Source organism: Carcharodon carcharias, chromosome 2 (genome assembly GCF_017639515.1).
Source record: "Carcharodon carcharias isolate sCarCar2 chromosome 2, sCarCar2.pri, whole genome shotgun sequence".
NCBI classification, from domain to species: Eukaryota; Metazoa; Chordata; class Chondrichthyes; order Lamniformes; family Lamnidae; genus Carcharodon; species Carcharodon carcharias.
The window spans coordinates 12206504-12219334 of NC_054468.1; the positions used below are offsets into that span (position 1 = coordinate 12206504).

A 12831-nucleotide genomic window follows, 5' to 3' on the forward strand; every position below is an offset into this window, starting at 1 on the left:
GAAGTAGTTCAAGAAGGCAGCTCACCACCACCTCCTCAAGGGCAATTGAGGATGGACAATAAATGCTAGCCCAGCCAGCGAAGTCCACATCCCGTAAATGAATTTAAAAGAACACTACGCCACCATCACCCCTCCTTTGAAATAGTGCATGAGATCTTTTACACCCACCTGAGAGGACAGACTGGCCTTGGTTTAAAGTCTCATCCAAAAAATGGCACCTCCAATAGTGCAGCACACCCTCAGTACTGCACTGGAGTGTCGGCCATGGTTTTTGTGCTCACTTTCTGGAGTGGGGCTTGAACCCACAGCCTTCTGACTGAGAGGCGAGAGTAGATCGTGAGTGTTTGTAAAATGAAGTTGCCTCATCTCACCCACACTGGTTATTTTGCCAAACCTGTGTCCTCTGGTTATCAACCTGTCTTCCAGTGAAAGCACTTCCTCCTAATTTACTCTTTCAAAGCCCCTCATAATTTTCAACATTCCTATTAATCTGACCAAAATGCATTGTTTAAGCGTTATCTATACGAAAAAGTCTTCAGGTAGTGGGAACATCACTGCAGAGCAGAAAAATTATGATTGCTTCAAATGTACTGTGGGTTTTTAAAAAAACTCAACAAATTATAAATTGAACTACGTTGATTGGCTGAAGTGTGAACATAAAGATACAGGAGTAGGAGTAGACCACAGTGCCCCTTGAACATGTTCCAACATTCAGTATGATTGTGGATGTTCTTCTGCTTCAACTTCACTTTCCTGCCCGCTCACCGCATCCCTTGATTCCTTGAGAGATCAAAAGTCTATCCATCTCAGCTTTGAATATACTCAACAGTGGAGCATCCACAGCCCTCTGGGGTAGAATCAGGACATAGAGCCCAAAACACACTTGAAATTGCACCACCTAGTTACAGTTCAAATCACTGATTAAAATCAATTGCACACACACAAGCACAAAGGTGGAAATTGCTGTTCTGCTGGAACATTTCCGTGTCTTGACAATGCTCTGCATTTTTTGCCGGGTCTTCCAGGCCCGGCCTCTCCAGAAATGCGGAGCTCAGCGTCCCTTGGATAATTCCATCACAGCGCTGTAGCATCGGAGGGAAGGCAATACACGCCCCACTTTTTACAGCACTAGCTGCTGACTGGTAATTTTAAACACCCAGTGTGAATGAGTGAATGTTAGTGACTGGATCAATGAATGAATAGGTAGGGTGGGGAGGTGGGTGAAGAAAGTGGGTAGGGTGGGGAGGTGGGTGAGGTGGTAAGTGAGTAGGGTGGGGAGGTGGGTGAGGTGGTAAGTGGGTAGGGTGGGGAGGTGGGTGAGGTGGTAAGTGAGTAGGGTGGGGAGGTGGGTGAAGTGGTAAGTGGGTAGGGTGGGGAGGTGGGTGAGGTGGTAAGTGGGTAGGGTGGGGAGGTGGGTGAGGTGGTAAGTGGGTAGGGTGGGGAGGTGGGTGAAGTGGTAAGTGAGTAGGGTGGGGAGGTGGGTGAAGTGGTAAGTGGGTAGGGTGGGGAGGTGGGTGAAGAAAGTGGGTAGGGTGGGGAGGTGGGTGAGGTGGTAAGTGGGTAGGGTGGGGAGGTGGGTGAGGTGGTAAGTGAGTAGGGTGGGGAGGTGGGTGAGGTGGTAAGTGGGTAGGGTGGGGAGGTGGGTGAAGTGGTAAGTGAGTAGGGTGGGGAGGTGGGTGAGGTGGTAAGTGAGTAGGATGGGGAGGTGGGTGAGGTGGTAAGTGAGTAGGGTGGGGAGGTGGGTGAGGTGGTAAGTGGGTAGGGTGGGGAGGTGGGTGAAGTGGTAAGTGAGTAGGGTGGGGAGGTGGGTGAAGTGGTAAGTGGGTAGGGTAGGGAGGTGGGTGAAGAAAGTGGGTAGGGTGGGGAGGTGGGTGAGGTGGTAAGTGAGTAGGGTGGGGAGGTGGGTGAAGTGGTAAGTGGGTAGGGTGGGGAGGTGGGTGAAGAAAGTGGGTAGGGTGGGGAGGTGGGTGAGGTGGTAAGTGAGTAGGGTGGGGAGGTGGGTGAGGTGGTAAGTGGGTAGGGTGGGGAGGTGGGTGAAGTGGTAAGTGAGTAGGATGGGGAGGTGGGTGAGGTGGTAAGTGAGTAGGGTGGGGAGGTGGGTGAGGTGGTAAGTGGGTAGGGTGGGGAGGTGGGTGAGGTGGTAAGTGAGTAGGGTGGGGAGGTGGGTGAGGTGGTAAGTGGGTAGGGTGGGGAGGTGGGTGAGGTGGTAAGTGGGTAGGGTGGGGAGGTGGGTGAGGTGGTAAGTGAGTAGGATGGGGAGGTGGGTGAGGTGGTAAGTAGGTAGGGTGGGGAGGTGGGTGAGTTGTTAAGTGGGTAGGGTGGGGAGGTGGGTGAAGTGGTAAGTGGGTAGGGTGGGGAGGTGGGTGAGGTGGTAAGTGGGTAGGGTGGGGAGGTGGGTGAGGTGGTAAATGGGTAGAGTGGGGAGGTGGGTGAGGTGGTAAATGGGTAGAGTGGGGAGGTGGGTGAGGTGGTAATTGGGTAGGGTGGGGAGGTGGGTGAGGTGGTAAGTGGGTAGGGTGGGGAGGAGGGTGAGGTAGTAATTGGGTAGGGTGGGGAGGTGGGTGAGGTGGTAAGTGAGTAGGGTGGGGAGGTGGGTGAGGTGGTAAGTGGGTAGGGTGGGGTGAGGTGGTAAATGGGTATGGTGGGGAGGTGGGTGAGGTGGTAAGTGAGTAGGGTGGGAAGGTGGGTGAGGTGGTAAGTGGGTAGGGTGGGGAGGTGGGTGAGGTAGTAATTGGGTAGGGTGGGGAGGTGGGCGAGGTGGTAAGTGAGTAGGGTGGGGAGGTGGGTGAGGTGGTAAGTGGGTAGGGTGGGGAGGTGGGTGAGGTGGTAAATGGGTAGGGTGGGGAGGTGGGTGAGGTGGTAAGTGGGTAGGGTGGGGAGGTGGGTGAGGTGGTAAGTGGGTAGGGTGGGGAGGTGGGTGAGGTGACAAGTGGGTAGGGTGGGGAGGTGGGTGAGGTGGTAAGTGAGTAGGGTGGGGAGGTGGGTGAGGTGGGTGAGGTGGTAAGTGAGTAGGGTGGGGAGGTGGGTGAAGTGGTAAGTGAGTAGGGTGGGGAGGTGGGTGAGGTGGCAAGTGGGTAGGGTGGGGAGGTGGGTGAGGTGGTAAGTGGGTAGGGTGGGGAGGTGGGTGAGGTGGTAAGTGGGTAGGGTGGGGAGGTGGGTGAGGTGGTAAGTGGGTAGGGTGGGGAGGTGGGTGAGGTGGTAAGTGGGTAGGGTGGGAAGGTGGGTGAGGTGGTAAGTGGGTAGGGTGGGGAGGTGGGTGAGGTGGTAAGTGGGTAGGGTGGGGAGGTGGGTGAAGTGGTAAGTGAGTAGGGTGGGGAGGTGGGTGAGGTGGTAAGTGGGTAGGGTGGGGATTTGGGTGAGGTGGTAATTGGGTAGGGTGGGGAGGTGGGTGAGGTGGTAAGTGGGTAGGGTGCGGAGGTGGGTGAGGTGGTAAGTGGGTAGGGTGGGGAGGTGGGTGAGGTGGTAAGTGGGTAGGGTGGGGAGGTGGGTGAGGTGGTAAGTGGGTAGGGTGGGGAGATGGGTGAGGAAAGTGGGTAGGGTGGGGAGGTGGGTGAGGTGGTAAGTGAGTAGGGTGGGGAGGTGGGTGAGGTGGTAAGTGAGTAGGGTGGGGAGGTGGGTGAGGTGGTAAGTGAGTAGGGCGGGGAGGTGGGTGAGGTGGTAATTGGGTAGGGTGGGGAGGTGGGTGAGGTGGTAAGTGAGTAGGATGGGGAGGTGGGTGAGGTGGTAAGTGAGTAGGGTGTGGAGGTGGGTGAGGTGGTAAGTGGGTAGGGTGGGGAGATGGGTGAGGAAAGTGGGTAGGGTGGGGAGGTGGGTGAGGTGGTAAGTGAGTAGGATGGGGCGGTGGGTGAGGTGGTAAGTGAGTAGGATGGGGAGGTGGGTGAGGTGGTAAGTGAGTAGGGTGGGGAGGTGGGTGAGGTGGTAAGTGAGTAGGGTGGGGAGGTGGGTGAGGTGGTAAGTGGGTAGGGTAGGGAGGTGGGTGAGGTGGTAAGTGAGTAGGATGGGGAGGTGGGTGAGGTGGTAAGTGAGTAGGATGGGGAGGTGGGTGAGGTGGTAAGTGAGTAGGATGGGGAGGTGGGTGAGGTGGTAAGTGAGTAGGGTGGGGAGGTGGGTGAGGTGGTAAGTGAGCAGGTGGGTGAGATTGCGTTTCTGTGTCTGCCCGACACAAACTCACCAATCTCACATAAGGACTGGTGAACTATAAGTAGGTTTGGTTTCTTTGAAGATGCAGTACAGGATGGCACAGCAGACATCTGCTTTATGGATTCAGCAACTATTACTCACAAGGACAGCACAGATGCAATTCCTACATATACACAGCCAGTTGCTGGTCACATGCTGCCCTGCATCCTAGCTACATGCTTATTTGCATATTCCCTTAAAGTGCTATCACAACATTCCCCTTTTTTCTAAGATAACATTACATAAATGAAAATACATGTGCGGTTAGGATGGTTGCGAAAACTATTTACACAAAAGATAGATTTCTGGTTAAGAGTTTAAGGGCAGAATTTTCTGCCTGTCAGGCTGGCGGGCCTGACCCAATCTCCGGCAGGTGGGGAGATGATCCCCGCCGGAGAAGCGGACCCCACCGCCATTTTACATGGGCGGGACAATTAAGGCCCACCCAGCGTGACATCCAGCGGGAAGCGCTATGTGCTTCCTGTGTGGGCGGGGAGGGGATTCCCCAAAAGCGAGAGTGTGCCCTTTACCGCATGCTCACGAAATAGCCCCCATCTCCCTGAGGCTAAGTGCTGCCTCAGGGAGATCGCTGACACTTTCAAAAACGTTAAAATTAGAAAGAAAAATAATCCCTAACATGTTCCCCTCATGTGACAATGTCACATGAGATGGGACATGTTCATAAATTACAGTAAAACTTTATTAAACTTTTTAAAGCCCTACATGAAACCTCACCCCGCCGGTGGATGAGGTTTGATGTTTTCTCTATTTGCCGCCGGGGCTCCTGGCCTGCCCGCTAACCTTAAGGTTGGATGGGCAGGTCCTTTAATTGTATAAATGATCCTGTCAATGGCCTCAATTGGCCATTGACAGGTCGGCGGGCCCGCAGCTGATTTTGCTGTGCCCCCACCTTCCTGAAAATTTAAATGGGGCGGGATGATGTCCGGAGTTCTGCCCAATGTCATCCCACATCATTTTACGTGTCAGTGAGTGGGCCCCACCCACTGCTTGCCGACAGCAAAATTCTGCCCTAAGAGAATGTGTAATGTGTGGGTGGCTTACTAATCATGAATCTCGTGATGGTATTACCTTCATCAGATCTAGACTTGTCACCTGAGGGTGTTCTTGACTTGTAGGAGCATTGGTATCCTGAGTATTATTGAAGTATTGGTTATTTTCATGGCAGTCTTCCACAATTTCACTTTCCGAGTTCATCCTCGGATGTGTTTTAGATGCAGTTGGAGATCTGGGTGTTGTACAGTTGTACAATTCCCTTAGCTGGCTTCTGTTTCTCCCTAACGACACTCCATTCAGTGTTGTGACCTCATAGGCTCTCGGTTCATCACTGCACACTGTGGATTACTTCTGTGGGTGATAATGTTCCCTGGGTAGAATGTATGACCCCGAACCATCCGCCCTATTGAGAAGTTTCTCCTGTATTTCTGAGAAATTGAACAGGTGATGGTTTGGCAAGGTTGTCCTAACCTCCCTTCCGAACATGATTTCCGCTGGTGATTAATGCCATAACGTTGCGAACTATTCATTGGATCTGGGATAGTGTGGTGAGGCTGTCACATGGTCTATGACCTTTTTGGCACACATATCCCTAAACCAGTGTACTGGAGCCCGTTGTCCAATATGATCTCTTCAGGCGCACTGAACAAACTGAATATTGCACTCGTTGTGTCTACCATGGATGCACTTGAGGTATCCTTCAGTTGTCTGATGATTGGAAACTTGAAAAGTATCAGTGACTGGGAGAAGGTCAACACCATGGATAGTGAAAAATCTGTTGTGATTTTAGACCAAGGCTACAATGGAATCCTGTGAGGGCGTAGAAGCTCTTTGTGTTGAGGTGGTTGGTGACTCTGGCATGCTTCGCACATCCTCACTACCTTCTCTATTGTTGATCCCTTGCCAATACACAGTTTCTCTTACCAGGCACCTTGTTTGCTCTATGCCATCCAACTCACTCTTAAGCTTCTCCTGCATGTGCACACTGCATTTTCTAGGAGGGTTGATCAACAGAATTACATTTTCTCAGAAGTGCAGTACAGCATCACCTCCTGAAGTTTCCTAAAGCATCAATGAGTGCAATATTCAGTTTGTTCAGTGTGCCTGAAGAGATCATATTGGATAACGGGCTACAGTACATTGGCAGACTTTTTAGGGATATGTGTGCCAAAAGGGGCATAAACCATGTCTGGGTATATCTGCCGTACGTTTTAGATTGGCTTAGTTCTTTGCCTCTTTTGCCGCAATTGATATGTTGGTGATCTTGTGTACAGTCACAATGTTGAGTTCCGTACATGCCCGTAACCCTGCTATTGCTGGTGTGCATGTAAGTTTCCATGGAGACCAGCCATAGCTGCATTTCAATGTCAGTGTACCTTTGCAATGAATGGGTGACCCATTGTACAGTCACTTTGGCTGCCGGAGGTTGTATCATTGACTTCCAACGACCTAGATACATATCTTTCAGGATTCTGGCTGCTAAGATGTTGGCACTCGCTCCCATGTTCACTTTGGCTGTGAGTGTGTGTTTGCCACTTCTCATGATGCTGATAATAGCAAAAGCCTCAAACTGACTTATCCACACATTGCGTCACATTCACAATGTGAAAACCCTGGTCTGTCTGGCCGCTAACCTTCTGTTTGCGCTTGAGTTTGTGTGGGTCTCTGGCGCACTCACTGTTGTGGCTGCCAGTTTGCTGCACATGCTTTTTGTTTGATTGTATCTTATTGTAACCTCTGGTTGCACCTGCAGAACTAGGTTTCCTACATAAGGCGATCCCAATGTCCTTTTACACCACATACCGTGCAAAGATTTTGGAACACAGGATGGCTTCATGGTGGGTGCAGTAAACTGCACTTCCCACACAGCATGCTTGCTTTCTGTGTCCTGGCCACTGTGCCGATACTATATATATAATACCAATACAATACCAATTAGCTGCGTCTAATGCTTGCAAGTGTTGTTGTCCAGCTACAATGGCTTCGTATTCTCTGCTATCTTTTAGCAGTGTGACGATATTGTGACCTTTCTTTTTCTCCAAAAGGTCTTTTTTGAAACTTCAATTGGCGTTGAAGCTACAACCAGCTCCATGATCCATTCAGACGGCTCAACTTCCAAGAAATCACAGTTCTTACCCTTATCATGGCACCTGCTGATGAACTGATCAATTGATTCTTGTGGCTGCTGTCTGTGGGACATCAGCTCCAAACAGTGAACCCTGAAGTTCACTTTTACACGAAGCTGATTCTATAGCTTAACAGGGTCCTTCTGATCCTCCTCATAAAGGCCCAAAGTGTTGATTCTCTTCAACCCTTCGTTTCCAAAGTCAATTTCGTCGCTAGTTTATCTGGTGCTGTGACGGATAAACCTAAAAAAAAACATAGTCCTATCCTTTTTCTGAAAAGCTTAAATTCGGATAGGACATCTGTGGCCTTCCAACTCATGTTGAGGAATTTGGTGGTCATCTTCCTGATGTTCTTTGTCTTTTACGGACACTCCCGATGAGGAAGGAACTTGTAATCTCTCTGCTCGGTAGAGATTCACCAGTGCAGCTGCTGTGTTATGTTTTATTCTCTTTCCTCTTTTGTTTTTGGCTGCAGTTTGGGTTTTTTCCCATTTTGTGCATTTGCCTTTTGCATGGGAATGGCCCCCGAGGACAATGCAATGTCTCAGCAGCTTTTCCTGCCCAATTCAAAAGCGACCGCACAGCATACTCTGAAACAACTTGCTGCTCCCACTAATCTCCCATCTAGGTGATCCACAAACCAGGCACTCACTGTTCTGCAAAGCACTGTCTGTAGAGGGACTCTGCCTCCTGGGGTTTTGATGTTCATACGCCCTCTGTACTGTACCAGACCTTGGCTCGATCTGCAGTCTTCAAATTCACATTGCTGCCATCATGTTGCGTTTCTATGTCTGCTTTGCACAAATTCAGCAACCTCACCCCAGGACTGGTAAACTATAAGTAGGTTCAGTTTGTTCGAAGATACAGTACAGGATGGCTCAGCGGACAGATTTGTTTTATGGATTCAGCAACTATTGCTCCCAAGGAAAGCACAGCTGAAATTCCTACTTTCGTACTATTAGCTGCCACTCACATGCTGCTCTACACCCTGGTTACTTGCTCATTTGCATATTCTTTTGAAGTGAGATCACAACAGGTAGGATGGCTGGTGGGTAGAATGGCAGGGGGTGAACTTGCTGGTGAGTAGGGTGGTGGGTGGCTAAGGTGGCAAATGGGGGCGGGGGGGCAGATGGGTGTGGTTGGGAGGTGGATGAGGTGAGTGAGTGGTCGTCTGGTCAGGTTTGAGGGTAGTCCTGAAGTTAGGGAAGATAGCTGGGCTGTTGTGGTGGGACTGGATGGTGGGGGAGGTGTGAGTGGTGATTGTTGGGGGGGGTAAAATTAATTAAAACTGTCAGTTCTGTAGTTACCCAGGAGTTAGACTAGGATTTTTACGTCTAACATTTCTTGGGTAACTATCCAGGTTAGTCCCACGGAACTGTCCAAAGTCTCCAACTCTAACTCAGAGCTGGAGACATTTGTGGAGGGCCCTGGTGAGTAGGGGAATTGTCCATCGGAAATTTAAACTTCCCAGGCAATTCCCACAGAAGTCAGCATATCAGGACCCCTGCAGGGTCCCGACACACATCATGGGTCGTACATATGGTCTCTGACAGTACGAAAACTGGAAGATCTGAGCCAAAATCTTCCAGAAACCTGTGCAATCATGTAGCATAATGGAACAAGATCATCTTTCCATTGGAAGGTATTTCATGATGTATTTAAGATTGGTAACCTGATACAGTTTGATAAATGCAGCTAAAAATGCATATACAGTATCAACAAAAATAATCAATTTTAGTCAGTGATAAGTACTCCTTCAATTTAAAATTACTTTAAAAACTATTTTGAACCATTTACCAGTTTTGTTGGTGTACGTTGGCCAGTTTCTTGGTATTTTAAATATACCTTGATAAAAAACAGCTTTTACAATGTACCGCTGTAGAAATTGAACGCATATTTTAAGAGCCTTTCCGAACTAGCGCAACATTGACCCCGGCAGGTGTGCCCAGTTTTGTGAATAGGGTTTGATCCTGGTGAACTGAATCTTGAACCAGTGTAAACAATTGTAGAAATTGGAAATTACAGGTGACGGATGTAATTCACTTAGTTTAAAATTCCCAGTTTTTCTTTCAGCGCTGGTTCAGCCAATTCCACTTGGATTGCACTGCCATGTAATGAGTGGAAACCATGGAAACGCGACAAGAAGCCCCCCACTTCCCCCGCCCCCGCATGTTTCTTTACAAAAAAAAACTACCTCTTCCTAGAGTTTCCAACCACAAATAAAAGTTGCTGATTATAAGCAGCAGCCACCAGACAGAAGGAAAAGACCAATCCTCAAATTTCTGGAAGAAAAGTGATCTTTTGAGTCACTGAAGCCTGGTGGTGCTCATGTAGCTATGAACTGTTGAGTTTGTTTACCCAACCAGTAACAGCTACACCTTTATCCAGCCAATAAGGATGCTGACCAAGAGATAGCCATTTCTGTTGTTGGGTTTTTGCACTGAGCATCAAGCCTCTTCCCAATTTTACTTAAAGATTTCCAACAGAAACCTCAACATGAACAAGATCGCAACAAGACAACAGTTTATTATTAAGTTTGCAGCAGTGTGAATGAATAGAGACAGCAGCAACAACTTGCATTTATATAGCTCCTTTAATGCAGAAAACATCCCAGGCTGCTTCACAGAAGAGTAATCAGACAAGTATTTGACCCCTGGATAAAGACAGAGGCACTAAGGCTGAAGAGGTCAACAGGTAATGAAGTTTAGGGAGGAAGTTCCAGAACTATTGGGGTCTCAATGGTCGAAGGCATGACTGTCAATTTACGGAACGAAGGAAGTGAAGGGTGAGTAAGGGGCCCCAAGTTGGAGCAACACAGAGTTTTTGGAGGGTTACAGGGCTGGAGGGGCTTACAGAGTTGGGATGGCCATGGAGGGAATTGAATGCGGTGGTGATCTTAAGTTTGAAGGGGTTGGTGGATTGGGAGCCAAATGTAGGTCACCTGCTGTAACATGTAGATGGGGAATGCGAAATATAAAATAAAAATTTATTAGTGATTATTATTGTGCTCATTGACCTGGGAGTGTTAGTGTTGGGTAGTGCTCAGTCACGTTCCTCTTTTTTGCCCCAATCGTGCTGGGTTCTCAGTGTCAGCCATAGCTTAGTAAAGCTGTCGTTGCTGTGGCCTGGTCATGAACATCTGCTCCAAACTCAGCAGAGTGCTTCTATTGCACTAGTCTGAGGGTTTGCAGCATCCTCTGATAATCTGAGTGAGATTGCTGGATTAGTTTATTTGTTTTGTGTCCTCACACATGCTTTTTTCCCCTTTGGGGAATAGTGGGGAAATTTTGGAAGGATCAGGAGGCTGATTATCATCCTGTTGAATCACGTCATGAGCACTCCTTCCATGACCACCAAGTTCTGGAGTGGGACTTGAACCCAGAGTTTCTGCTGCAGCTGCAGGGACATTGCTGACTGAGCCACAAGACCTTCACACTGGATTCCTAAAAAGAAAGAGAGATTTGCATCTATACAGTGTCTTTCACACCTCAGAACCCCAAAGCGCTTTACAGCGAATGAAGTGTTTTTGAAGTGCAGACACTGTTGTAGAATAAGCAGCAGCCAATGTGTGCACAACAAGATCCCACAAACAGCATTGTGACAATGACCAGATAATTTGTTTAATTGATGTTGAGGGATAAATATTGGCAGGACACCAGGAAGAACTCCCCTGATCCTCTTCAAAACAGTGCCATGACATCTATTACATCCAACTGAGGGAGCAGATGGGGCCTTGATTTAATGTCTCATCTGAAAGATGACCCTCAAGCTTGGTGCCATTTTCACCTCTTAACATCAACAGATGTTAAAGATGTTTAATAAATCTCCCATCTCTGCTATCTAGAAGGACAGGGGCAGCAGGCAAGTGGTAACACCTGCAAATCACACACCATCCTGACTTGGGACTATATCGACCAATCCTTCACTGTCACTGGGTCAAAATCCTGGAAATTCCTACCTAACAACAGTGGAAATATTGTCACCACATGGACTGCAGTGGCTCAAGGAGGCTCCCACTGCTGGCTAATACCCAACTTCTCAAGGACAACTAGGGATGGGCAAATAACGTTGGCCTTGCCAGTGACACTCACTTGCCCAGAATGAATGTTTTAAAAAATGCACGTAAATCATTTGTTTTAATCCCATGTGACACTGGGGGAGCAGGCGCTGAGAGAGAGTTTGCAGGTTGATACGAACTGTACAGTGGGGAGTCACAGAAGCAAAGGTTACAACCTTTTCACCTCTCAAGAGTTCACTTTTATTAGATTTGGGTGCAGTGTGAGAGTAGAAAGCAGGTCAGACAAACAGTGGTTGCAGTGTCCTGAACAGCTTGTTAATTATCCTCGGTCAATTTGGCCACTTTATGGATCTGGGCTGAAGGGAGCTGTTTAAACAAGCAGCAGAGGGTTAGCAGACTCCTGGCGTCGTGTCGAAGTTTCTTCAAGATGGTCAATTGCAGCTCATAACTGACTGTTCAAATCTGGAGCAATCAACACTCTTACATTGTACTTTGCTCACAACTTTCATTTTTAAATGAAAAGAGAGAACAAACAGCGACTTCACAGACCAGACAGGCTGTGAAGGGTGAGTTTGGATAGGCCGAATTGGGGAAAAACATTCTCCCTTTTTTTTTCATCCTAGAAGGTCACAGGTGATGAATTGAAAAATTCCAAGATTTTAAAAAGAGTTTCAAATGGCAAGTATCCAAATCAAAGTAGAAGATGCTGGAATGAGCGAAGAGTAGGTACGCTTGAAGTCACGCCATCCATTCCCCTGTGAAATGTTGTCTTTTTCCTCAGATGATGCACAGTTTCTTTTTGTTAAACTTTTATAAAACATTGGTTGGGCCCGAGTTGAAGTATTGTGGCCAATTCTGGGCATCGCACTTTGGACAGGATGTCAAGACCTTGGAGGGGGTATTGAAGAGACTTATTAAAATGGTAGCAGGGATGAGGAACTTCAGTTATGTAGAGAGACTGGAGAAGCTGGGATTATCTTTGGAGCCGAGAAGATTAAGGGAACATTTAATAGAGGTGTTCAAAATTATGATGGGATTTGACAGAGTAAATAGGGAGAAATTTTTCACTTTGAGTCACTAACCAGAGGATACAGATTTAAGGTAATTGACAAAAGAGATATTTTTTATGCACCAAGTGTTATGATTTGTAAGGACAGTAGACGTGGATTCAATAGTAACTTTCAAAAGAGAATTAGATGAATACTTAAAGGGGTGGTGCGACTAACTGGATAACTCGTTCAAAGAGTCAGCACAGAAATGGTGGGTCAAATGGTCTCTTTCTGTGCCCTACCATCCTCCAATTGATAATATTGCTCCTTTTCACTGAACATCTACTGAAAATTTCTTGTAGATATTGAAATATGCTTGCTGACTTACATTGGCTCCTGGTCCTGCATCGCCTCGAATTTAAAATTCTCATCATAATTTTCCAATCCCTTCATGGCCTTGCACACCACCATCTCTGGAACCTCCACTAGCCCTACCACCCTCTGA

At 48.1% G+C, this 12831-nt stretch overlaps 1 protein-coding gene across 1 annotated transcript in view; it reads left to right on the forward strand.

Annotated features, from left to right (window-relative positions):
* LOC121272569 (segment polarity protein dishevelled homolog DVL-3) overlaps positions 1–12831 on the forward strand; it is a 130992-nt gene that overhangs the window by 31372 nt on the left and 86789 nt on the right. The window lies entirely within an intron of this gene.